Source organism: Heptranchias perlo, chromosome 2 (assembly GCF_035084215.1).
Source record: "Heptranchias perlo isolate sHepPer1 chromosome 2, sHepPer1.hap1, whole genome shotgun sequence".
NCBI classification, from domain to species: Eukaryota; Metazoa; Chordata; class Chondrichthyes; order Hexanchiformes; family Hexanchidae; genus Heptranchias; species Heptranchias perlo.
Window position 1 is genome coordinate 100,889,061 of NC_090326.1, and position 26,014 is coordinate 100,915,074.

General features: G+C 44.5%; 1 protein-coding gene across 1 annotated transcript in view; it reads right to left on the reverse strand.

Moving 5' to 3' along the window:
- The window catches only part of LOC137341713 (band 4.1-like protein 4B), a 282,961-nt gene that overhangs the window by 178,836 nt on the left and 78,111 nt on the right, over positions 1-26,014 (reverse strand). The gene's annotated exons all lie outside the window — the stretch shown is intronic.

Here is a 26,014-nt window from a genome sequence, read left to right on the forward strand (position 1 = left end):
GGACTCGGGAAACCCAGCAACTGAAAGGAGGCGAGATCAAGCGGATCCAACAGGTAAGTGCATTTCCAGCACTGCTTATGGGTCAGGAGGTGGAGTGCATCCCCCTGGCCCCCCAAGCTGACCAGCTTCCAACTTCACACGATTCTCCCCCACCGATCACTCCATGGCCAATCCCGATCTCTCAATGCCCCCTTCCCCGCCCCATCTATCCACGGCCCCCCCAACTCCGACCAACAATCTCTCTCCATTACCCAGCAGCAGCCTCCCCCCCCATCCCCAACCAACAGCCAGTAAGATTCTCGATCCAGCTGACTGCCGACCGGGAAACAGAGTCAAAATATTTAAATCAGGTCCTGTCTTTAAATTCGACAGGAACTCCGGGAAATCCGTACTTCCAGCAGCTACACCGCCCCCCTCCCTCTCCATCTCCCCGTACATATCGGGGCCAATGCGTCTGTACAATTCAGGACAAACAAAAAAAAATTGCTTTAAAAGGCAAAACAGAGATATCTATTATTAATACATAGGGTTGCATGAATATGGATTGCCCTAATCTGCAGTACTGATGCATACAAGCTGTTAATTAGTCCCCCTGCTTCTCCTTACTGTGCACGGTATACAATAGTGTAGCCATAATCTCATTACAATATGTGCAATTCTGGTGAAATCAGACAGTTTATATCAAACATTTTGGGTTGTCCATTGCAATTGCACAGAACAGAATTCCACTGCACTGATCAAATCTTTAGTCATTTCAATTAATCATCCACGTCAAAATGGATTAAACCTGAATTATTTTACTTTACTATGTATGCAAATACAGAAAGAAACAGAAATGTTTACTTGCTTTTATTAATACTTTGTTCTCAATCTTTCTCTGCAGTGTAGGTAAAAAGCAGGGAAAAAAACACTTACACTTATATAGTGCCTTATAATGTCCTTAGGATATCCCAAAGCACTTTACAAGGAGTGGATTACTTTTTCAATGCAGTCACCATTGTTATGTGGTCTAATCTGGGAGGCACCTTGTGCACAGCAAGTGAAATGAATGACCAGTTTCTGGTGGTTGAGGGAAAAATGTTAGCCAGGACACCAGGAAAATTCCCTGCTCTTCTTTAAATAGAATAGAATCATAGAATGGTTACAGCACAGAAGCAGGCCATTCAACCCATCGAGCCTGTGCTGACTCTTTGTAAGAGCAATCCAGTTAGTCCCATTCCCCTGCTCTTTCCCCGTAGCCATGCAAATTTTTTCCTTCAAATATTTATCCAATTCTTCTTTTATAGCCATGATTGAATCTGCCTCCACCACCCTTTCAGGCAGCACTTTCCAGATCATAACTACTCGCTGCGTAAAGAAGTTTTTCCTCATGTCGCCTTTGGTCCTTTTGCCAATCACCTTAAATCTGTGTCCTCTGGTTCTCGACCCTTCTGTCGATGGGAACAGTTTCTCTTTATTTACTTTATCTAAACCCTTCATGATTTTGAACACTTCCATCAAATCTCCTCTCAACCTTCTCTGCTCTAAAGAGAACCCCAGCTTCTCCAGTCTATCCACGTGACTGAAGTCCCTCATCCCTGGAATTATTCTAGTAAACCTTTTCTGCACCCTCTCTAAGGCCTTCACATCCTTCCTAAAGTGCCGTGCCCAGAACTGGACAATACTCCAATTGTGGCCAAACCAGTGTTTTATAAAGGTTCAACATAACTTCCTTGCTTTTGTACTCTATGCCTCTGTTTATGAAGCCCAGGATCCCATAAGCTTTTTTAACAGCCTTCTCAACCTGCCCTGCCACCTTCAAAGATTTGTGCACCTATTCCCTCAGGTCTCTCTGTTCCTGCACCCCCTTTCGTTTATATTGCCTCTCCTCATTCTTCCTACCAAAATGCATCACTTTGCACTTCTCTGCGTTAAATTTCATCTGCCATGTGCCTACCCATTCCACCAGTCTGTCTATGTCCTCTTGAAGTCTATCACTATCCCCCCTCACTGTTTACTACACTTCCAAGTTTTGTGTCATCTGCAAATTTTGAAATTGTGCTCTGTACACCCAAGTCCAAGTCATTAATATAAGAAAAAAAGCAGCAGTCCTAGTACCGACCCCTGGGGAACACCACTGTATACCCCACTCCGGTCTGAAGATCAGCTGTTCACCACTACTCTCTGTTTCCTGTTCTTAGCCAATTTCGTATCCACGCTGCCACTGCCTCTTATATTCTATGGGCTTCAATTTTGCTGACAAGCCTATTATGTGGCACTTTATCAAATGCCCTTTCGAAGTCCAAATACACAACATCAACCCTCTCCGTTACCGCATCAAAAAAACTCATTCAAGTTAGTTAAACATGATTTGCCTTGAACAAATCCATGCTGGCTTTCCTTTATTAATCCACGCTTGTCCAAGTGACTATTAATTTTGTGCTGGATTATTGTTTCTAAAAGCTTCCCCACCACTGAGGTCAAACTGACTGGCCTGTAGTTGCCGGGCTTATTCTTACACCCCTTTTTAAACAAGAGTGTGACAACCGCAATTCTCCAGTGCTCTGGTACCACCCCGTTTCCAAGGAGGATTGGAAGATTCTGGCCAGCACCTCTCCAATTTCCACCTCTACTTCCTTTAGCAACCTAGGATGTATCCTACCCGGACTGGGGGACTTATCTACTTTAAGTACAGCCAGCCTTTCTAGTACCTCCTCTTCATCAATTTTTAGCTCATCCAGTATCTCAACTACCTCCTTTTTTACTGTGACTTTGGCAGCATCTTCTACCTTGGTGAAGACGGGTGCAAAGTACTCATTTAATACCTTAGCCATAATAGAACAGTACCCTGTTCCCGCTTTTTCCAGTTATACCTTGATCCCTTTAGCATTAAGAAATATATCTATCTCCTTCTTGAATATATTTAATGACTCGGCCTCCACTGCCTTCTGTGGTAGAGAATCCCACAGGTTCACCACCCTCTGAGTGAAGAAATTTCTCCTCATCTCGGTTCAAAATGGCATACCCCATATCCTGAGACTGTGACCCCTCGTTCTGAACTCCCCAGCCATCAGGAACATCCTCCCTGCATCTAGTCTGTCTAGTCCTGTTGGAATTTTATATGTTTTGATGAGATCACCTCTCATTCTTCCAAACGCTAGTGAATATAGGCCTAGTCGACCCAATCTCTCCTCATATGTCAGTCCTGCCATCCCAGGAATCAGTCCGGTAAACCTTCGTTGCACTCCCTCCATGGCAAGGACATCCTTCCTCAGATGAGACCAAAACTGCACACAATACTCCAGATGTGGTCTCACCAAGGCCCTGTATACCTGCAGTAAGACATCCCTGCTCCTGTACTCAAATCCTCTTGCAACGAAGGCCAACATACCATTCGCCTTCCTAACTGCTTGCTGCACCCGAATGCTCGCTTTCAGCGACTGGTGTACAAGGACATCCAGATCTAGTTGCACGTCCCCTTTTCCCAACCTATCACCATTACGATAATAATCTGCCTTTCTGTTTTTACAACCAAAGTGGATAACCTCACACTTATCCATGTTATACTGCATCTGCCATGTTCTTGCCCACTCACCCAACTTGTCTAAATCACATTGGAGCCTCTTTGCATCCTCCTCACAGCTCACATTCCACCCCAGCTTTGTGTCATCTGCAAACTTGGAAATGTTACATTTTGTTCCCTCATCCAAATCATTGATATATATTGTGAATAGCTGGGGCCCAAGCACTGATCCACCCGGAAAAAGACCTGTTTATTCCTACTCTGTTTCCTGTCTGTCAACCAATTCTCAATTCATGCCAGTATATTCCCCCCAATCCCATGTACTTTAATTTTGCACACTAACCTCTTGTGTGGGACCTTATCAAAAGCGTTCTGAAAATCCAAATACACCAGATCCACTGGTTCTCCCCTATCTATTCTACTAGTTACATCCTCAAAAAAACTCCAGTAGATTTGTTAAGCATGATTTCCCTTTCATAAACCCATGCTGACTTTGTCCAATCCCGTTAATGCCCTCCTTTTATAATAGACTCTAGCATTTTCCCCACTACTGATGTTAGGCTAACTGGTCTGTAATTCCCTGTTTTTTCTCTCCCTCCTTTTTTAAATAGTGGGGTTACATTTGCCACCCTCCAATCTGTAGGAACTGTTCGAGTCGATGGAATTTTGGAAGATGATCACCTATGCATCCACTATTTCCAGGGCCACTTCCTTTAGTACTCGGGGATGTAGATTATCAGGCCCTCGGGATTTGTCAGCCTTTAGCCCCATTAATTTCCCTAGCACTATTTTTTTTACTAATACTGGTTTCCTTCAGTTCCTCCCTCTCACTAGACCCTTGGTTCCCTAACATTTCTGGGAGGTTATTTGTGTCCTCCTTTGTGAAGACAGAACCAAAGTATGTGATTGTTCTGCCATTTCTTTGTTCCCCATTATAATTTCCCCCATTTCTGACTGTAAGGGATCTACATTTGTCTTCACTAATCTTTTTCTCTTGACATATTTATAGAAGCTTTTACAGTCAGTTTTTATGTTCCCTGCTAGTTTGCTCTCATACTCTATTTTTCCCCTCTTAATCATTCTCTTTGTCCTCCTTTGCTGAATTCTGAACTGCTCCCAATCCATAGGCTTGCCACTTTTTCTGGCAATTTTATATGTCTCCTCTTCGGATCTAATACTATCCTTAATTTCTTTTGTAAGCCACGGTTGAGCCACCTTTCCTGTTTTATTTTTGCGCCAGACAGGAATGAATAATTGTTGTAATTCCTGCACAAGTTCTTTAAATATTAGCCGTTGCCTATCCACCATCATCCTTTTCAGCAAAGTTTCCCAATCTATCATAGCCAACTCGCACCTCATACTTTTGTAATTTCCTTTATTTAGATTCAGGACCCTAGTTTCGGATTCAACTACTTCACTCTCCATCTTAATGAGGAATTCTATCATGTTATGGTCGCTCTTCCCTAAGGGACTCCGCACAAGATTGTTAATTAATCCTTTCTCATTGCACAATACCCAGTCTAGGATCGCCTGTTCTCTAATTGGTTCCTCAACGTATTGGTGTAGAAAACCATCACGTACACACTACAGGAATTCCTCCCCCAAAGTATTATTGCCAATTTGGTTTGACCAATCTATATGGAGATTAAAGTCACCCATGATTATAGTTGTATCCTTCTTGCATGCGTCTCTAATTTCCTGTTTAATGCCCTCCCCTACATCTCCACTACTGTTTGGGGGTCTATAGACAACCCCCACCAACGTTTTCTGCCCCTTGGTGTTTCTTAGATCCATCCATACAGATTCCACATCGTGATTTTCCGAGGCAAAATCTTTCCTCACTATTGCATTGATTTCCTCCTTTACTAACGACGCCATTCCACCTCCTTTCCCTTTATGCCTGTCCTTCCTAAATACTGAATACCCCTGTATGTTCAGTTCCCATCCTTGGTCACCCTGCAGCCATGTCTCCGTAATCGCAACTATATCATAACTGTTAATATCTATCTGCGCTGTTAATTCATCTACCTTATTGTGAATGCTCCGCGCATTTAGACACAATGGGCCCGATGTTAGCAGGGCTGCGGGTTTCCGGCGGGGGGGTTATTGGGCGTGTGTGTAACGCGCCCGGTGAAATTAGTCAGCTTCCCGCGCGATTGTAGCATCCAATCCACTAATTGGATCCACTTACCTGGTCCTCCGGGTTCCCCACTGCTGATCTGCGCGTCCGGCCGGCTGCGCATGCGCAGTAAGATCTGTCAGCTGGGGGAGCTCTATTTAAAGGGGCAGTCCTCCACTGACAGATGCTGCAACAAATAGCAAAAATTACAGCATGGAGCAGCCCAGGGGTAAGGCTGCTCCCAGTTTAATGATGCCTCACTCCAGGTATCAATACACGGGGTGAGGAGGAGGGGGAGGACAGAGATCTTCCTCCCGGCGTGCGGGAGGAAGTGGCCTGCCTCTGCCACCAGGAAGGCCTGGCTCGCGGTGGCAGAGGAGGTCACCAGCGCAACCAACATATCGCCCACCTGCATACAGTGCAGGAGGCGCTCCAATGACCTCAGTAGGTCAGCCAAAGTGAGTACACGTAGTCTTTCCCCTACACTCCGTCTGCCACATCACTGCCCCCACCCCAGATCTCCTTCAGCACTGCCAACACTACTCTGTCACATCACCCCTCATACCCACTCAAACCTCATCCTCATCTTACCTGCACCTACTCACCTCGCCAGTACTCATCCCGCCACTACCACTCAACCCACTCCTCATACAATCTCATGGCTCTATCTCATACTCACCCTCTCGTGCATCTCTTTCACGGCCAGCCTCACTCAACCTGCCACTACCTGTGCTGCAGCCACAGGGCATGCATCACATATGTGCAGTAGGCAGCGTAAGGCAAACGTGTCGTGAGCATGAAGGGGATGCACAAGGGTGTTTGAGGGTTTGTCATGGGTGTTACTTATATTGAATTTCTGACCAACTCACATTACATATTATATTGGCACCACTACTGCCATGTCTTCGCGAATCCTGTCCGGTTTGTGCAATAATGCCCTCTCCTGAGGATCACTATGAGGACCCACAACTGATGCCACCCATTGTGTCACTGCAGAGTGGGTGTAGGTGTATTTGCAGGTCTCTTTTGCGCAGACGACTGAGAGACATCGGCGATGTCCCCGGTTGCACCCTGGAAGAATGCGGAGGAGAAGTTGTTGAGGGCAGTGGTGACTTTGACAGCGACAGGTAAGAAGATGGTGCTCGCGCCAGCCAGGAGCAGCTCGGCATGAAAAAGGCTGCAGATGTCCACGACCACATGTCGGGTGACTCTGAGTCTCCATGTGCACTGCTGCTCAGAGAGGTCCAGGAGGCTGAGCCTCGGTCTGTGGACCCTGTGGCGAGGGTAGTGCCCTCTGCGACGCATCTCTCTCTGCGGTAGCCCTCCCTCCTGCTGTACAGGTGGATGTGTCACGGCACTCTGTTGTGGAGCTCCACGTGTCAGAGGTGGACGGCGTGGCTGGTGATGCTGTTCGCCCTCCAAGGAGGTCACGACTGCAGCTACGGCGGCCCCCATCCGCAAGATGTACATCTGAGGGGGTCCGCAAGGTAGGTACATGTCTCTGGACCCCGGGGTAAGTGTGCAGGTTGGTGACTTTGACTGTCAGGAGGAGGGTGGTGGAGGCCAAACTTTGTCCCAAGTGACAGAGTGGCCTCCTGCAATGGGTGAGGGTCTCCCCCCCCCCCCGCCCCCCATCTGTCAAATGGGCCTTTGCAGCTGCCACAGGCTGATAGCTGCAACACGTCCATTTGACCTGGGAGTGTTTCCCCCAGTGTGGGAAACAGTCCCAAGTTTGCTCTAAAATCCCATCCCTCCTCACATAATCCCTTAATCAGGTCAGTTAATGACCTGAAATACCTAAATAAATACTTTCAAGTAGCATCCCGCTGGCTTTAATTGCCTGCAGGATTCCCACCAGCGGGGGCTGCGCGCGCACGCCGGCGCGTCAGCGGGGAACCCGGAAGTGCGCGGGTTCGAGCCGGGCTCCAGTCCAGCTCCGGGATTCTCTGATTTTCGGAGCCCCCCCCGCCAGGAACGCACCCGATAGTGGGTGCTAAAATGACGCCCAATGCCTTTAGACTTGTCTTTTTAAGATTGCTAGTCATCTTAGTTTTATTTTGCACTATGGCCCTATTTGTTTTTCGCCATTGTTTTCTCTGCCTTCCACTATTGCTTCTTCCCTTTCTGTCTTTTGTTTCTATCCTTGTTTCCCCCTCCTCTGCCTTCCTGCTCAGGTTCCCATCCCCCTGCCATTCTAATTTAAACCTTCCCCAACAGCACTAGCAAACACCCCCGTGAGGACATCGGTCCTGGCCCTGCTCGGGTGTCAATTTCTGTCTGATTAAGCTCCTGTATAGCACTTTGGGACTTATTATTACGTTAAAAACACTGTCTAAATTCAAATAGTTGTTGTTGATGACAATTGCAACCTCACACTACTTCTACTTTGCTTAAAGAAGACAGGCCACAACAATAGACAAAGCACTCAGCACCACACATGACCATCATTACTAGAATGATTCCAGGGATGAGGGACTTTAGTTTTGTGGATTGACTGGAGAAGCTGGGGTTGTTCTCCTTGGAACAGAGGAGGTTAAGGGGAGATTTGATAGAGGTGTTAAAAATCATGAAGGGTCTAGGCAGAGTAGACAGGCAGAGTAGACAGACAGAAACTGTTCCCATTGGCGGAAGGGTCAAGAACCAGAGGACATAGATTTAAGGTGACTGGCAAAAGAACCAAAGGTGACATGAGGAAAAACTTTTTTTTTACATAGCGAGTGGTTAGGATCTGGAATGCACTGCCCGAGGGGGTAGTGGAGGCAGATTCAATCATGGTCTTCAAAAGGGAACTGGATAAGTACTTGAAAGGAAAAAATTTGCAGGGCTATGGGGAAAGGGCGGGGGAGTGGGGCTAGCTGGATTGCTCTTGCAGAGAGCTGGCTCGGACTTGATGGGCCCAATGGCCTCCTTCCGTGCTGTCATCTTTCTATGATTCATTGTTAGTCTCCTTAAATTCATGTGCCATTATGTTGCCACATGGAAAATCCACATAAACTATATCCACTACATTTCCTTTTGCTATTCTGTTTTTTCCTTAAATAATTCTATACGGTTGGCCAAGCATATCCTGCATTTTAGAAATCTGTGCTGACTGGCCCACATCATTGACTCTAGGGTCTCAATTTTTCAACATAGCATTATTTATGGCTATCAATGGGTTTTGGATATACTCAAATTGAAGTGTGTTGTTCACACTCAATTTTCCAGAGTAAGTTCATTAGCATAGCTTCTAGTTCAAATTCAGACAGGTGTAGAGAACACAATAGTGATGGAAATTAAAAATTGCATTCAAATAAAATTCAACGGGAGGGGGACAATTAAAAAGAGGACAACAATTCTGATAGACTTGAAAGCTGCAAAAGGCATCTCAACCCTTTGGCAAACTTTGCTACGGCTGCAACAGAACGGGACTAAGAAGTGATAAGGCATAAATGAAGGAAAACGAATTCCAAGGTGCAGGGATGAAATGCAGGAAAGCGATAGTGCAGCCCAACTTTTGACCCCGTCTGATGGCTGTACTGAAGTGGAGGTGGTGCTGCATGAGATAGTTGTGAGGACATTGCTCCTGTGCATACCACATTGCAGCACATGCACAAGGAGGTGGAGGCGGGTTTGAGGCAGCAGTTGATGATCACTTTCACTGGATGTACCAGCTCTATGCTGCATGATAGCTGCAGGTGTCCTTAGTCACTGTCAGGTACGTGTGCCAGGGCATACAGAAATGATTGGTAGCATCTTGATAGGTGCAACCAAGGGTAGGCTGGCTGTTGATCACCTTACCATTCTTTCTTTCATGCAGTGCTCTTGTGCGCAGGACATACCGTGAATGGGGTGCTTCTACGGAAGCATCCAACAGTATGGTTAACCAGGCAATCACATATCTTAATAATGCCATGAATTTTGCTAGCCCAGTTTCCTTTAGGAAGAGAAGCCTCCACCTGCACTAACTGTCTGCCATTGTGAGGTATGTTCACCTCTGTGCGCAAATGCAGATTGCAGGTGGACACAAAGCATATTTCATGCAGCCTGACCTGCCTAGAATCCGTTCATTGATTCTTTTCTCCCAAACACATTAAAGTGATTTCCATTGAGAAATCTATTAGTGCCATTAATGGTGCAGTGGGCAAAAAAACTAAAAAAAAGAACTGGTACAAAGGCTTTTAAGTGCCAGCAGGAAGAAATACACACAAAAAGTTAAGAATCCTTAACCAATGCTGATCTTTATATTTCTGTGTCCTTTCCACGACCTCCAGTATATTTACTGCCGCCTAGGAAACCTGGACACCCACTTCAACGGGCGTGAGTTAAATTGGACATCCTGCACCTAGAACAGCAGGAAATGGTGTGCAGAACAAACACACCCCAAATATTTAAATGCATGCCTGTTTGTTTGAGGCAGGTGCTTCCACCACCAGTGATCCTGCTCGATGGAACATGCATTAGCACTCAAGAGTAACTGGAGTTCACGACTTCCACCCATTTTCCGATACTGGCTATCCAATTTATGCTGCAACAATGAGCTGATATTGGAAAATTTGGGCTGATCAGTTAACCAATAACTGAAGAAAAACAAACTGACCTATAATTTTTTGGTTTATCCGTGTGACTTTTTTTAAAATTGAAGAGAGTTGTTACATAGGTGTCACTTTTTATAACCTCCAGTCCTCTGGTACAATTTTCCTTTCCAAAGAATTTGAACAATTATAGTCAAAGTTCCAGTGATTTCTTCCTTAGCTTCCCCTAGGAGCGTCAAATTTAAACCACAGGGTCCTTGTGATTTGTCCACTGTAAATCTGAGCATCAATTTCTTTGACTAATAACCTCCACTATCAGTTCTATACAGAACTCTGGTGATTCTTAATCCTATAGCCTCTCTAAAAATGGAGAACAAGTACTTATTTGGTATCTCTGGCACTGCCTCACTCTTCACTATGTTTTTGCCTCCTGCATCTCCTAACTGCCCTACCTTAACTATCCTCTTACTACTAATGTTCCCATATTATCAACCTTTTGTTTTCTGCCAGTCTTCTCACGCTTCCTTTTCGTAGCTATATGCGTGTTAATGTGCTGATATTTATATTTCTGTGTCCTTTCCACAACCTCCAGCATATTTACTGCCGCCTAGGAAACCTGGACATCCACTTCAACGGGCGTGAGTTAAGTTGGACATCCTGCACCTAGAACAGCAGGAAATGGTGCAAGGATCAGTGCTTGGGTGCCAGCTATTCACAATATACATATCAATGATTTGGATGAGGGAACCAAATGTAATATTTCCAAGTTTGTTGACGACACAAAACTAGGTGGGATTGTGAGTTGTGAGGAGGATGCAAAGAGGTTTCAAGGCGATTTAGACAAGTTGAGTGAGTGGGCAAATACATGGCAGATGCAGTATAATGTAAATAAATGTGAAGTTATCCACTTTGGAAGGAAAAACAGAAAGGCAGAATATTATTTAAATGGTGATAGATTGGGAAATGTTGATGTACAAAGGGACCTGGGTGTCCTTGTACACCAATCACTGAAAGCAAACATGCAGGTGCAGCAAGCAGTTAGGAAGGCAAATAGTATGAGGGCCTTCATTGCAAGAGGATGTGAGTACAGGAGCAAGGATGTCTTATTGTAGTCATATAGGGCCTTGGTGAGACCACACCTGGAGTATTGTGTGCAGTTTTGGTCTCCTTACCTAAGGAAGGATATGCTTGCCATAGAGGGAGTGCAGCGAAGGTTCACCAGACTGATTCCTGGGATGGCAGGACTGTCGTATGAGGAGCGATTGGGTCGACTCGGTCTGTATTCACTCGAGTTTAGAAGTATGAGAGGGGATCTCATTAAAACATGTGAAATTCTGACAGGGCTAGTCAGAGTGGATGGAGGGAGGATGTTTCCCCTGGCTGAGGGGTCCAGAATGAGGGGTGACAGTCTCAGGATATGGGGTGGGACATTTAGGACTGAGATGAGGAGAAATTTCTTCACTCAGAGGGTGGTGAACCTGTGGAATTGTCTACCACCGAAGGCTGTGGAGGCCAAGTCACTGAATATATTTAAGAAGAAGATAGATAGATTTCTAGACACTGAAGGCATCAAGGGGTATGGGGAGCGCAGAAATATAGTATTGAGATAGAGGGTCAGCCATGATCATACTGAATGGCGGAGCAGGCTCGAAGGGCCGAATGGCCCACTCCTGCTCCTATTTTCTATGTTGCTATGTTTGTCCTGGCTTTCTATCTTATTATCTGCCCTTTAAGTGTTAAATCTTTCCTTTTGTACTTTTAAATTTGATCTAATTTTATCATCTGTGTAGCCTTCAATATACTCTTTTTTGCATCTTGAATGGATTTATACTTTTTCCATCATAAAAATTTCCTATTGATGATCAATGGTTTTATTTACCAATTTTTCCTTCCACTTTATCTGGACAAGATCCCTTTTTGTATCACTATAATTTACAATTTTTCTAGTCAAAGGGCTCTTGTACTTGACTTTTTCCTTTTCTGTTCTTATACTGAGCTTATTGTGGTCACTTCTTAAATGTTCTTTTAGGTCAACTCTTTGTTACACTTCATTACCCAGGAACTTCCTTGTTGGAGCAGCAAAGATTAACTGAGAAAACAGTCCTGAGCACATTGCAAAAGAAAACTCCCCTTTCTCACCACAAACATATTTCCAATTCCAGTAATCTAAAGTGGCATTAAAATCTTTTTAATCCTAAAGATTAATTCATAGGCACAGACTATAAATAAACCAAATTTAAAAATGAGGACAAACAGATGGGCCACTGTACTTCAGTGGTATATATAGGTTTCTATGCAAAGGATTTCTTTCCAATTACATGTCCTAACCTAAGCTAATTAGTTTCCTTTTCTTCATTTATTTAAAAAGTACTGTATTCAAAAGCTACATTATTTCAATGTAACTGGCTTAGGAGTGCTTACCACTAAAAATGCAGAGCTTTTCATCAATAATCTTGTTAATGAATGGATTTATAGTTGCAGCCACAAAATTAGCTATCTGATTAATTGATCCGGCTTATCTTAATAATTGGAAACCAAATAATGAACAAATCACGTCAAACTAGGCAATATAGATAGAGTCGTTTGAGATCTCATTCTGAAGTATACAGACTACCTTTAATTGCATTCAAATTCAAAGTATTTTATTTCATCTTAGAAGCAAAATTAGGCTTAGAAAAGTAAGCAAATAACTTGGAGCTCAGTGAATTGTCAACATATTGCTGTGAAACAAGGTGAACATACTGCTAATCAAGAAGTTATTGGTTTAACACAACAGAATATTTAATCAAATCAGCAACACCCTAATGATTTGGAAAAAGTTACAACCTTTACAATGCTTATAGGTACACAATTAGGCAATGGGCAAAGCAGTGCATTCCTAAAAAATTCACTACTTGAAAAAGTAGCATCAGATTGGAAGAAACACAGTGTGGATGTAAAACAAGTACAGCAGGAACTGGTGCAGGGTGTTAAAAAGAACTGATAATTGTATGTCAATAAGTATAATGGGGGTGAAATGCTGTTTACACCGTTTTTTCAAGGTTTCTGCAGCTCTTCTGCTGAAGTTACGGTGGGTGAATGGAAGAACCCCTGCAGAAATTCACCCTAATGTTAAGTAGGAAGTGATGCAGAGCACTAGAAGAGGTCTTATTTGTACAAGTAGAGTGGAAATGACACTGTATGCTAGGAGGCTTAATACTCATACAAATGGTGCCTCAAGTGCAAACAATGCTATGCATCAGAGATACAGCAGCTGTATTTTGATTTTATAAAAATAAATTCTTGCTATTTCTCATATGCTAGCAGTATTAGGTGCAAATATGCATGTAGCAAAGAAGTGATCTCTAATCACTCTATAGGCAGTGAAAACCAATGTCACAGGACTACTGCATTGCTAAGGCAAAAAATTAACTTAGGACTGTAAGTGAATTAATTAATTATTATAAATGAAATTATTTAAGGTTTTTAAAAAATTCATTCTTGGTATATGGTTGTCGCTGGCAAGGCCAGCATTTATTGCCCATGCCTTTGAGAAGGTGGTGGTGAGCCTTCTTCTTGAACCGCTGCAGTCCACGTGAAGGTACTCCCACAGTGCTGTTAGGTAGGGAGCTCCTGGATTCCAGGTTCCTTCCCGAAAGGACATTAGTCAACCATTTGGGAATAAATTTAATATACATACAAGAATGAAACTGGGGACTCAATAAACCTTTCAAACCTAATGTCAAAGGTGGGAGAAAGGATTTTTTTTTGGTATATCAGAAGTGTTGAAGGTTCAACTAACACGACAGTACACATTGTTAGCACTAGGAATTCTGCACAGTTTAGAGATACAAATTCAGACAGCACATCAACAAAGGATACAGATTTATGTTTGCAATTCCCCATATAGGAAGGTACCCAATCTCAGCAAGACCTTCTGGGGGTGGTGCCTAGTGGGAGTGAAGCACTTCTTCCAAAGGTGATTCAACACAGACTTATCCTTGTGCATCTTCCACCAGTCAGTTAAAGAACAGCAATGGCAAATGTTTGAAAATAAGCCTCTTACGTACCACATTAGCTGATGAATGGTGTGTAGCATAGAGGACCCAAACAGCAAAGAATTAACTACAAAATGCACACATATTTGGGCTTTTTTTCCCATTCTCTTCCTCCTTCTAACTACAAGTGTCTCAAAAGAAAACTTTTCCCAAAGGAATAATAACCAGTATCTGATTTCAAAATCTTTTATCACTAAACCAGCTAAATGTTCAGTACTTCTATTTAATGCTCTTGTACTTGCTTAGAGCATTCTTAGTTGTGAGTTTTGCAATTTAACAACTTGCATTTCAACAATTATCAAAATGTCACTAGTCATGTTCACAACCTGACATTCTAGCACCACAGCAATCTTTATGCTGTTTTACGAAACATCAATCTTGCTTTCGTTTAATTAGTTTGGCCAACAGAAACAAAATTGAATTAATGAAAACTATGCTTCCCATGAGTAAATTCAATATTTCAACCATTTTTCCCGCAACTCCAGATTTGAATCCCTCCAATCAGGTTTCGACCCCTGTCACAGTACTGAAACAGCCTTTACCAAATCTATGTGACCATGACAAACTATCCCTCCTCATCCCTCTCGACCTGTCTGCAGCCTTTGACACAGTTAACCACACCATCCTCCTCCAACGCCTGTCCTCCGTCGTCCAGTTGGATGCGACAACCCTCGCCTGGTTCCATTCTGGTCTATCCAGTTGTAGCCAGAGATTCACCTGCAATGGCTTCTCTTCCCGCTCCCGCACCATTACCTCTGGAGTCCCCAAAGGATCTATCCTTGGCCTCCTCCACATGCTGCCCCTCGAATGACATCATCCGAAAATACAAAGTCAGGTTACACACGTACGCTGACGACACCCAGCTCTACCTCTCCACTGTCTCTGATTTGTCACGCTGCTTGTCCGACATCTAGTATTGGATGAACAGAAATTTCCTCCAACTAAATATTGGGAAGGCCGAAGCCTTCAAGTCCCCGCCACAAACTCCGTTCTCTAGCCACCGACTCCATCCCTCTCCCTGGCCACTGTCTGAAGCTGAACCAGACTGTTCGCAACCTTGGAGTTCTGTTTGACCGTGATGAGCTTCTGACCACATATCCACTCCATCACTAAGACCGCCTACTTCCACCTCCGTAACATCGCCCGTGTCTCAGTTTATCTGCTGCTGAAACCCTCATCCATGCCTTTGTTACCTCTAGACTTAACTATTCCAATGTTTTCTTGGCTGGCCTCCATTCTTCCACCCTCCATAAACTTGAGCTCATCCAAAACTCCGCTGCCCATATGCTCACTCGCACCAATTCCCATTTATCCAACATCCCTGTGTTCGCTGACCTACATTGGCTCCCGGTCCGGCAACCCCTTGATTTTAAAATTCTTAAGTTTTCAAATCCTTCCATGGCCTCACCCTTCCCCATTTCTGTAACCCCCTCCAGCTCTACAAGCCTCCTAGATCTCTGCACTCCTCCAATTCTGGCCTCTTGCGCATCTCTGATTTTATTTGCTCCACCATTGCCGGCTGCGCCTTCAGCTGCCTAGGCCCTAAGCTCTGGAATTCCCTCCCTGAACCTCTCCGGCTCTCTATCCTCCTTTAAGACCTTCCTTAAAACCTACCTCTCTGACCAAGCTTTTGGTCACCTGTCCTAATACCTCCCTATGTGGCTCGATGTCAAATTTTGTTTGTTAATGCTCCTGTGAAGCGCCTTGGGACGTTTTACTACGTTAAAGGCGCCATATAAATGCAAGTAGTTGTTGTTATTATGTTCTATCAGATTTCGAATGCAACAATTGAGGTTTGTTTTACATACTTTATGTGCCAGCACTGCCTATTCAGTGCTGTAGTGAACTGTAGTCTCAGCTGTAAGTGACAGACTATTGTGACGTGTGTCACAAGAAGGCGAAAGGCCATTCACCCTTCAATATATTTGTTCCACAGACCACGTTTCAATTTGTCATATATTCGGTCCTATTCAATCATCTGAGGAAAAGCTCTGACTCAAAGGCAATCAAGCAGAGGCCTCGAGTGTCTATCAATCCTCAAATCTCATCTATTCAACCCTAACCAGCTGCTTTCCACGAACATTCCCTCTCTTCTCTCCCAACAGAACAGGAGTTACCATACTCTATGGAATATTGGATCATCAGTCTATAACTGTGGCTTTCAAATGTTTGTGTGTGGGATTGTGTGGACAGACAGTGTCAGCTACCCAAAGAAAAACATTTTTTCCATTGCTGCATAGTAATATGTTTTCTGCAATGATAGTAATGTGTTAATAAATCAACAAATAGGGAAAAATATAGATACCAGACGACAGACTGACCGAAATATTGGGGACCCCTTGATTCCCCTCGTGGACCTCCTGAAATGTGGGAATCACAGTTTGAAAACCTATAATCTACATCTATCCTTACAACCTACAACGCAGCATTATTTGTTTTGATGGCAGCCTATTCCATGTATCCACTTATCAGTGTAAAAAAAAATAATTCTTCTAATGTATATAATGATACACTCTCTCATTTAATAGTTGTGCTTCCTGGTTTTGCAGTTTACAATACATAAAAGTGCCGGTTTTAATGGCGGGGCGAGCCTAGAAGCAGGGGGTGCACCCGGGGACATGGAGGCTCGGACGATCTTAATGGCCGTGCCTCATTTTAATAAATTTTCCACAAAATGTAATTTTAAATTTCCTTGTGAGGCCTGGAGGAGCACTCCTGCTCCTCTTGGCCCACAAGGAAATTTAAAATTACATTTGTCAAACATACCCGCTGGGCCTCTTCTGGCCCATAATCCCCCTCCCAACAGGTTAATGCTGATGGGGAAGCAGTCACTGCTCCCCTGCTCAGGCCTCCATCTAAAATTGCAGATCAGCTCTGATGACATTTTCGGACCAGATTTACATATTTAAAAGGGCCCACTGCCTTCCGATGGGTGTCCCGCTCACCTGCTCAAAAGAGCAGGTTAAGATTCAGACATTGCGGGAAGGCAGTGGAATCAGAGGGGGTAAGTGACTGGCCTAATTTTAGCTGTCCCCACCCTGTTTCTGCTTGGTGAGGGGAGTTAAAGTCGGGGCAAATGTGTGTTATCATCTACGTCATCTTCAATTTTAGTTTGTTTCTAACCTCGATTTCTCCATGACATCCTAAAATTTAAAATAGTCTCCTTTTGCAATGGTTTATATTTATTCAACATCATTGCAGTCATCGTTGATCTACCATCTTGTGTTCCAATTTCTTTTTCCACCTCACCTCAGCCAGCTTATTCCTCATCTTTCTAAGTTCTGCCTTATTCCAATCTGATGCCCTTGTTTTGCACTAACTTTTCCCCCTTCTATTTGGACCGTAAACTTTACCATAGCGATCTCTTAATCATTTTTTCCTCATATTTTACAGCTCCAAGTCTAATCATTTTCATTCTTTGAAACACCTCCAAGGAATCAATGTTCCTTACAACTGTAGGGCTGATTCCCCAGTTTGATGCTCTTGGTGAGGAGTGGCACTTGCAAAGTGCGCTGGTGGGGAAACTCCAGGTCCACAGTGCCTCATTATCTGTCTTCCATCCTGCAAACACTGCTCCTCATCAGCAGCACTCAGAAAAGGAATCAGCCCTTGTATTCATAATGAGTTCCACAGTGATCTATACATCCGAAAGCCTGAGGAAGGAGGAAGCCTCCGAAAGCTTGTGAATTTCAAATAAAATTGTTGGGCTATAACTTGGTGTTGTAAAATTTTTTACAATGGTTAAACTAAGCAGTCTTAATTTCCAATATAATCAAATGGCCTTAAGACACGTCACAGCATCTCATTATCCTTGCATATTTACCGGATACTTTTAGTGAATGGTCAAAAGTCACATCCGAATCCTTTTCCATTTTTGCCAATAGGCACCCTTCAGTCTGGTTCAGCCTCAGACAGTGATTTTTTTGGGTGGTGGGGGGGGGAAAAAAGAGGAGAGGAGAGTTGGAATCGACGGCTGGGAACAAAATTTGTGGTGAGGACCGAAGACAATGGCTTCGGTCTTCCCAATGAGGAAATCTCCAATCATCCAGGACTGGATGTCACACAAGCAGTCTGACAACACAGAATCAGTGGAGGGGTCGAGAGAGGTGTTGGTGAGATAAAGCTGGGTGCCGTCAGCAAACATGTGGTACCGGACGTCATATCTTCGGATGATGTCACTGAGGGGCAGTAATGTAGATGAGAAATAGGAGGGGGCCAAGGATAGTTCCTTGGGGGACGCCAGAGGTAACTGTGCAGGGGCAGAAGGGAAGCAGGAGATTCTCTGGCTATGACCGGATAGGTAAGAGTGGAACCTAGTGAGGACAGTCCCACACAGCTAGACAATGGAGGAGGATGGTGCATTCAACCGTGTCAAAGCCTGCAGATAGGTCGTGAAGGATGAGGGATAATGCACCCTGGTCACAGTCACATTGGATGTCTGTAAGGAGTCGTACAACACCAGGTTATAGTCCAACAGCTTTATTTGAAATCACAAGCTTTCGGAGCTTCGCTCCTTCGTCACTCACCTGACGAAGGAGCAAAGCTCCGAAAGCTTGTGATTTCAAATAAAGCTGTTGGACTATAACCTGGTGTTGTACGACTCCTTACATTTGTCCACCCCAGTCCATCACCGGCATCTCCACATCATCACGTAGGATGTCATTTGTGACTTTGATTAGGGCCATTTCAGTGCTGTGACGGGGCAGAAACCCAATTTGATAGTTTCAAACGTAGAGTTGTGGGAAAGATAGGCATGGATTTGGGAGGCAACAACATGTTCAAGGACTCGAGAAGAAAGTGAGATTGGAGACTGCTCCAACCTAAAGCAACACTAACTCCAGTTCGGTCATGATAGCAGCAAATCACCTAGCTGTTAACTATTTTATCTACGTTCACATGGAATATTAAGACTTTGTGCTCTTTTTTGTAAAACATGTGTCACGGTTTACGTACAGCATATACACTTACTATTGCCACAATGAATGCAAAACATTTTAACTAATTCCCTCTATATACTGGTTTCTCATGCACAGAATTGATTAATCAATCTATTTCTATAAGGAGTTGGGTTATTAGCTAGCTACAATGCACTGTGAATATTTCAAAGATCAGCCATTCGTCAAATGCGATCTTTAGAAAGTTAGTTGAAGGAAAGTAATTTATGAAATTTGGTTACAATTTTTATGAAAGCATTCCCTGAGTTAACAAATGTGTTATTTTATAGATAGGTGAACAAGTTACAATGCAACAATCAATCTGTTTTTAGAAAGTGGGTGGGGAATTATATTTACAGATGGTATCAGTGATGCAGCAAGATGACATTGTAGGACATAGAAGTTCATGCCATCAGAGTTACAGGTGGTAATTATGTGCTTCGTTCAGTTTCTAGAAAGAATGGATTGAGAGATATGGTGAAAAGTGGGTCATTGGGGCTTTATATCTGAAAAGAGACAGGCCTGCTTGGACCTGTGTGAGCTTTTCCTGTTCCTTTACTAAGTCACAGTAGAAATGGGTGGTGATGCACATTAATGCAGGAAACTAGAAGAACAGGTACAAAGGTGGGGTGTAAGTACTACCAAAATTATGGAGGAGGTCACAAAGTCAGTACTGGTTTAATTGGGAAAGATTTCTCTGTGTGGTGGTAGGAAAAGACACACAAGGCAGTTCTTTGAAAAGGTACAGATAATGTAAATGCAAGCAGGTTTTTCAACCTGAACCGTGATCGCAGAACTAGAGCACATTGGTAAGCCTGAAGCAAGACTGGAGATTAGAATTCATCCCTCCCACAGCGGCACGGATAGAATATACTCCCATCTAAAGCAATTATTTCAAAGTTAATTCTTAACAATAAATTGAATAAATATCTTGTTAGGAATAGGATCAAAGGCTAGGAGGATAATTATGGATACAGATGATGAAATGCCCCATGGACTGTAAAGGTCCCAGTCCTTTGGGGATCACAGGAATGTCATATGTAGAACACAACCAAAGCTGAATAATGCGGATCACATTAATGAAATGTATATTTTGCTTTTATACCTTAGCAGGTCTTACCTTCTTGGAATTTTATGTGATTAATTACTTCCCCTGGGAGATTAATATGGAGAAAGTCTGCAACAGCGCACTTCATACATGACTTGTTGGAAGGACTGGGCTTAACGGGCCAAGAGGCTGTTTTCATACCACACTTTGTTCCGATTGCAAGAGATGCGATATTTTAAAAAATTCATTCATGGGATGTGGGCGTCGCTGGCAAGGCCAGCATTTCATAGAATCATAGAATCATAGAAGTTACAACATGGAAACAGGCCCTTCGGCCCAACATGTCCATGTCGCCCAGTTTATACCACTAAGCTAGTCCCAATTGCCTGCACTTGGCCCATATCCCTCTATACCCATCTTACCCATGTAACTGTCCAAATGCTTTTTAAAAGACAAAATTGTACCCGCCTCTACTACTGCCTCTGGCAGCTCGTTCCAGACACTCACCACCCTTTGAGTGAAAAAATTGCCCCTCTGGACCCTTTTGTATCTCTCCCCTCTCACCTTAAATCTATGCCCCCTCGTTATAGACTCCCCTACCTTTGGGAAAAGATTTTGACTATCGACCTTATCTATGCCCCTCATTATTTTATAGACTTCTATAAGATCACCCCTTAACCTCCTACTCTCCAGGGAAAAAAGTCCCAGTCTGTCTAACCTCTCCCTGTAAGTCAAACCATCAAGTCCCGGTAGCATCCTAGTAAATCTTTTCTGCACTCTTTCTAGTTTAATAATATCCTTTCTATAATAGGGTGACCAGAACTGTACACAGTACTCCAAGTGTGGCCTCACCAATGCCCTGTACAACTTCAACAAGACATCCCAACTCCTGCATTCAATGTTCTGACCAATGAAACCAAGCATGCCGAATGCCTTCTTCACCACCCTATCCACCTGTGACTCCACTTTCAAGGAGCTATGAATCTGTACTCCTAGATCTCTTTGTTCTATAACTCTCCCCAACGCCCTACCATTAACGGAGTAGGTCCTGGCCCGATTCGATCTACCAAAATGCATCACCTCACATTTATCTAAATTAAACTCCATCTGCCATTCATCGGCCCACTGGCCCAATTGATCAAGATCCCGTTGCAATCCCAGATAACCTTCTTCACTGTCCACAATGCCACCAATCTTGGTGTCATCTGCAAACTTACTAACCATGCCTCCTAAATTCTCATCCAAATCATTAATATAAATAACAAATAACAGCGGACCCAGCACCGATCCCTGAGGCACACCGCTGGACACAGGCATCCAGTTTGAAAAACAACCCTCTACACCCACCCTCTGTCTTCTGTCGTCAAGCCAATTTTGTATCCAATTGGCTACCTCACCTTGGATCCCATGAGATTTAACCTTATGTAACAACCTACCATGCGGTACCTTGTCAAATGCTTTGCTGAAGTCCATGTAGACCACGTCTACTGCACAGCCCTCATCTATCTTCTTGGTTACCCCTTCAAAAAACTCAATCAAATTCGTGAGACATGATTTTCCTCTCACAAAACCATGCTGACTGTTCCTAATTAGTCCCTGCCTCTCCAAATGCCTGTAGATCCTGTCCCTCAGAATACCCTCTAACAACTTACCCACTACAGATGTCAGGCTCACTGGTCTGTAGTGCCCAGGCTTTTCCCTGCCGCCCTTCTTAAACAAAGGCACAACATTTGCTACCCTCCAATCTTCAGGCACCTCACCTGTAGCGGTGGATGATTCAAATATCTCTGCTAGGGGACCCGCAATTTCCTCCCTAACCTCCCATAACGTCCTGGGATACATTTCATCAGGTCCCGGAGATTTATCTACCTTGATGCGCGTTAAGACTTCCAGCACCTCCCTCTCTGTAATATGTACACTCCTCAAGACATCACTATTTATTTCCCCAAGTTCCCTAACATCCATGCCTTTCTCAACCGTAAATACCGATGTGAAATATTCATTCAGGATCTCACCCATTTCTTGTGGTTCTGCACATAGATGACCTTGTTGATCCTTAAGAGGCCCTACTCTCTCCCGAGTTACCCTTTTGCCCTTTATGTATTTGTAGAAGCTCTTTGGATTCACCTTTGCCTTATCTGCCAAAGCAATCTCATGTCCCCTTTTTGCCCTCCTGATTTCTCTCTTAACTCTACTCCGGCAATCTCTATACTCTTCAAGGGATCCACTTGATCCCAGCTGCCTATGCATGTCATATGCCTCCTTCTTCTTTTTGACTAGTGCCTCAATCTCCCGAGTCATCCAAGGTTCCCTACTTCTACCAGCCTTGCCCTTCACTTTATAAGGAATGTGCTTACCCTGAACCCCGGTTAACACACTTTTGAAAACCTCCCACTTACCAGACGTCCCTTTGCCTGCCAACAGACTCCCCCAATCAACTTCTGAAAGTTCCTGTCTAATACCATCAAAATTGGCCTTTCCCCAATTTAGAATTTTAACTTTTGGGCCAGACCTATCCTTCTCCATAGCTATCTTAAAACTAATGGAATTATGATCACTTGTCCCAAAGTGATCCCTCACTAACACTTCTGTCACCTGCCCTTCCTTATTTCCCAAGAGGAGGTCAAGTTTTGCCCCCTCTCTAGTCGGGCCATCCACATACTGAATGAGAAATTCCTCCTGAACACACTCAACAAATTTCTCTCCATCCAAGCCCCTAATGCTATGGCTGTCCCAGTCAATGTTGGGAAAGTTAAAGTCCCCTACTATTACCACCCTATTTTTCTTGCAGCTGTCTGTAATCTCCTTACATATTTGCTCCTCAATTTCCCGTTGACTATTTGGGGGTCTGTAGAACAATCCTATCAAAGTGATCTCTCCCTTCTTATTTTTCAGTTCTACCCATACAGACTCAGTGGGCGAACCCTCGGATATATCCCCTCTCACTACTGCCGTGATGTTCTCCCTAATCAAGAACGCAACTCCCCCTCCTCTCTTACCTCCTGCTCTATCTTTCCTATAGCATCTGTACCCTGGAACATTGAGCTGCCAGTCCTGCCCCTCCCTTATCCATGTTTCAGTAATAGCTATAACATCCCAGTCCCATGTACCCATCCATGCCCTGAGTTCATCTGCCTTGCCCATCAGACTTCTTGCATTGAAATAAATGCAGTTTAATCTAGACTTCCCTTGGTCTTTGCCCTGCTTTCTCAGACCATCTGTCCGGTCATGTTCTGTACACTCTCCCTTACTGCCTTTTGTTTCTGTCACCATTTTATTTCCCACTGACTTCCTGCATCGGTTCCCATCCCCCTGCCACATTAGTTTAAACCCTCCCCAACAGCACTGGCAAACACTCCCCCTAGGACATTGGTTCCAGTCCTGCCCAGATGCAGACCGTCCAATTTGTACTGGTCCCACCTCCCCCAGAACCGGTTCCAATGGCCCAGGAATTTGAATCCCTCCCTCTTGCACCATCTCTCAAGCCACGTATTCATCTTAGCTATCCTGTCATTCCTACTCTGACTTGCCCGTGGCACTGGTAGCAAACCTGAGATTATTTCCTTTGAGGTCATACTCTTTAGTTTAACTCCTAACTCCCTAAATTCAGCTTGTAGGACCTCATCCTGTTTTTTACCTATATCGTTGGTGCCTATATGCACCACGACAACTGGCTGTTCACCCTCCCCCTCCAGAATGTCCATCCCTAATTGCCCTTGAGAAGGTGGTGGTGAGCCGTCTTCTTGAACCGCTGCAGTCCGTGTGGTGAAGGTTGTCCCACAGTGATGTTAGGTAGGGAGTTCCAGAATTTTGACCAAGCGACGATGAAGGAACGGCAATATATTTCCAAGTCAGAATGGTGTGTGACTTGGAGGGGAACGTGCAGATGGTGTTATTCCCATGCACCTGCTGCCCTTGTCTTCCAGATGGTAGAGGTCGCGGGTTTCGGGGGTGCTTTCAAAAAAGCCTTGGCCAGTTGCTGCAGTGCACCTCGTAGATGGTACACACTGTAGCCACAGTGCGTCGATGGTGGAGGGAGTGAATGCTTAAGGTGGTGGATGGGGTACCAATTAAGCGGGCCTGCTTTGTTCTGGATGGTGTCGAGCTTCTTGAATGTTGTTGGAGCTGCACTCATCCAGGCAAGTGGACAGTATTCCATTGCACATCTGACTTGTGCCTTTCGATGGTGGAAAGGCTCTGGGGAGTCAGGAGGTGAGTCACTCGCCGCAGAATACCCAGCCTCTGACTTGCTCTTGTAGCCACAGTATTTTCTGGTCAATAGTGATCCCCAGGATGTTGATGGTGAGGGATTGGGTGACGGTAATGTCAAGGGGAGGTGGTAAGACTCTTTTTTGTTGGAGGTGGTCATTGTCTGGCACTTGTTTGGCACGAATATTACTTGCCACTTATCAGCCCAAGCATGGATGTTGTTCAGGTCTAGCTGCGTGCGGGCACGGACTGCTTCGTTATCTGAGGGGTTGCGAATGGAACTGAACACTGTGCAATCATCAGTGAACATTCCCACTTCTGACCATTGATGAAGCAGCTGAAGTTGGTTGGGCCTAGGACACTGCTCTGAGGAACTCCTGCAGTGATGTCCTGGGGCTGAGATGATTGGCCTCCAACAACCACTACCATCTTCCTTTGTGCAAGGTATGACTCCAGCCACTGGAGAGTTTTCCCCCTGATTCCCACTGACTTCAATTTTACTAGGGCTCCTTGATGCCACACAGTCAAATCCCACCTTGATGTCAAGGGCAGTCACTCTTACCTCACCTCTGGAATTCAGCTCTTTTGTCCATCTTTGGACCAAGGCTGTAATGAGCTCTGGAGCAGAGTGGTCCTGGCAGAACCCAAACAGAGCAATGGTGAGCAGGTTATTGGTAGGTGCCGCTTGATGGAATTTGCTGATGATTGAGAGTAGACTGATGGGCTGGATTGATTTGTCCTGCTTTTTGTGGACAGGACTACCTGGGCAATTTTCCACATTGTCCGGTAGATGCAGGTGTTGTAGCTGTACTGTTGCAGCTTGACTAGAAGCAGCTAGTTCTGGAGCAGAAGTCTTCAGCACTACATCCAGGATGCTGTCGGGGCCCATAGCCTTTGCAGTATCCAGTGCACTCAGCCCTTTCTTGATATCACGTGGAGTGAATTGAATTGGCTGAAGACTGGCTTCTGTGATGGTGGGGATATCGGGAGGAAGCTGAGATGGATCATCCACTCAGCACTTCTGCTGAAGACGGTTGCAAACACTTCAGCCTTGTCTTTTGCACTCACATGCTGGGCTCTGCCATCATTGAGGATGGGGATGTTCACTGAGCCTCTTCCTCCCCTTAGTTGTTTAATTGTCCACCACCATTCATGACTGGATGTGGCAGGACTGCAGAGCTTTGATCTGATCCGTTGGTTGTGGGATTACTTAGCTTTGTCTATAGCCTGTTGCTTCCGCTGTTTAGCATGCATGTAAGTCCTGTGTTGTAGCTTCACCAGGTTGGCACCTCATTTTTAGGTATGCCTGGTGCTGCTCCTGTCTTCTACACAACTCATTGAAACAGGGCTGATCCCCTGGTTTGTTGGTAATGGTAGAGTGAGGGATATGCCGGGTCATGAGGTTACAGATTATGCTGGAATACAATTCTGCTGTTGCTGATGGCCCACAGCACCTCATGGATGCCCAGTTTTGAGCTGCTAGATCTGTTCTGAATTTATCCCATTTAGCCCGGTGGTAGTACCACATAACACGATGGATGGTGTCCTCAGTGTGAAGACAAGACTGTGCGGTCGTCACTCCTACCAATACTGTCATGGACAGATGCATCTGTGATAGGTAGATCAGTGAGGACGAGCTCAAGTAGGTTTT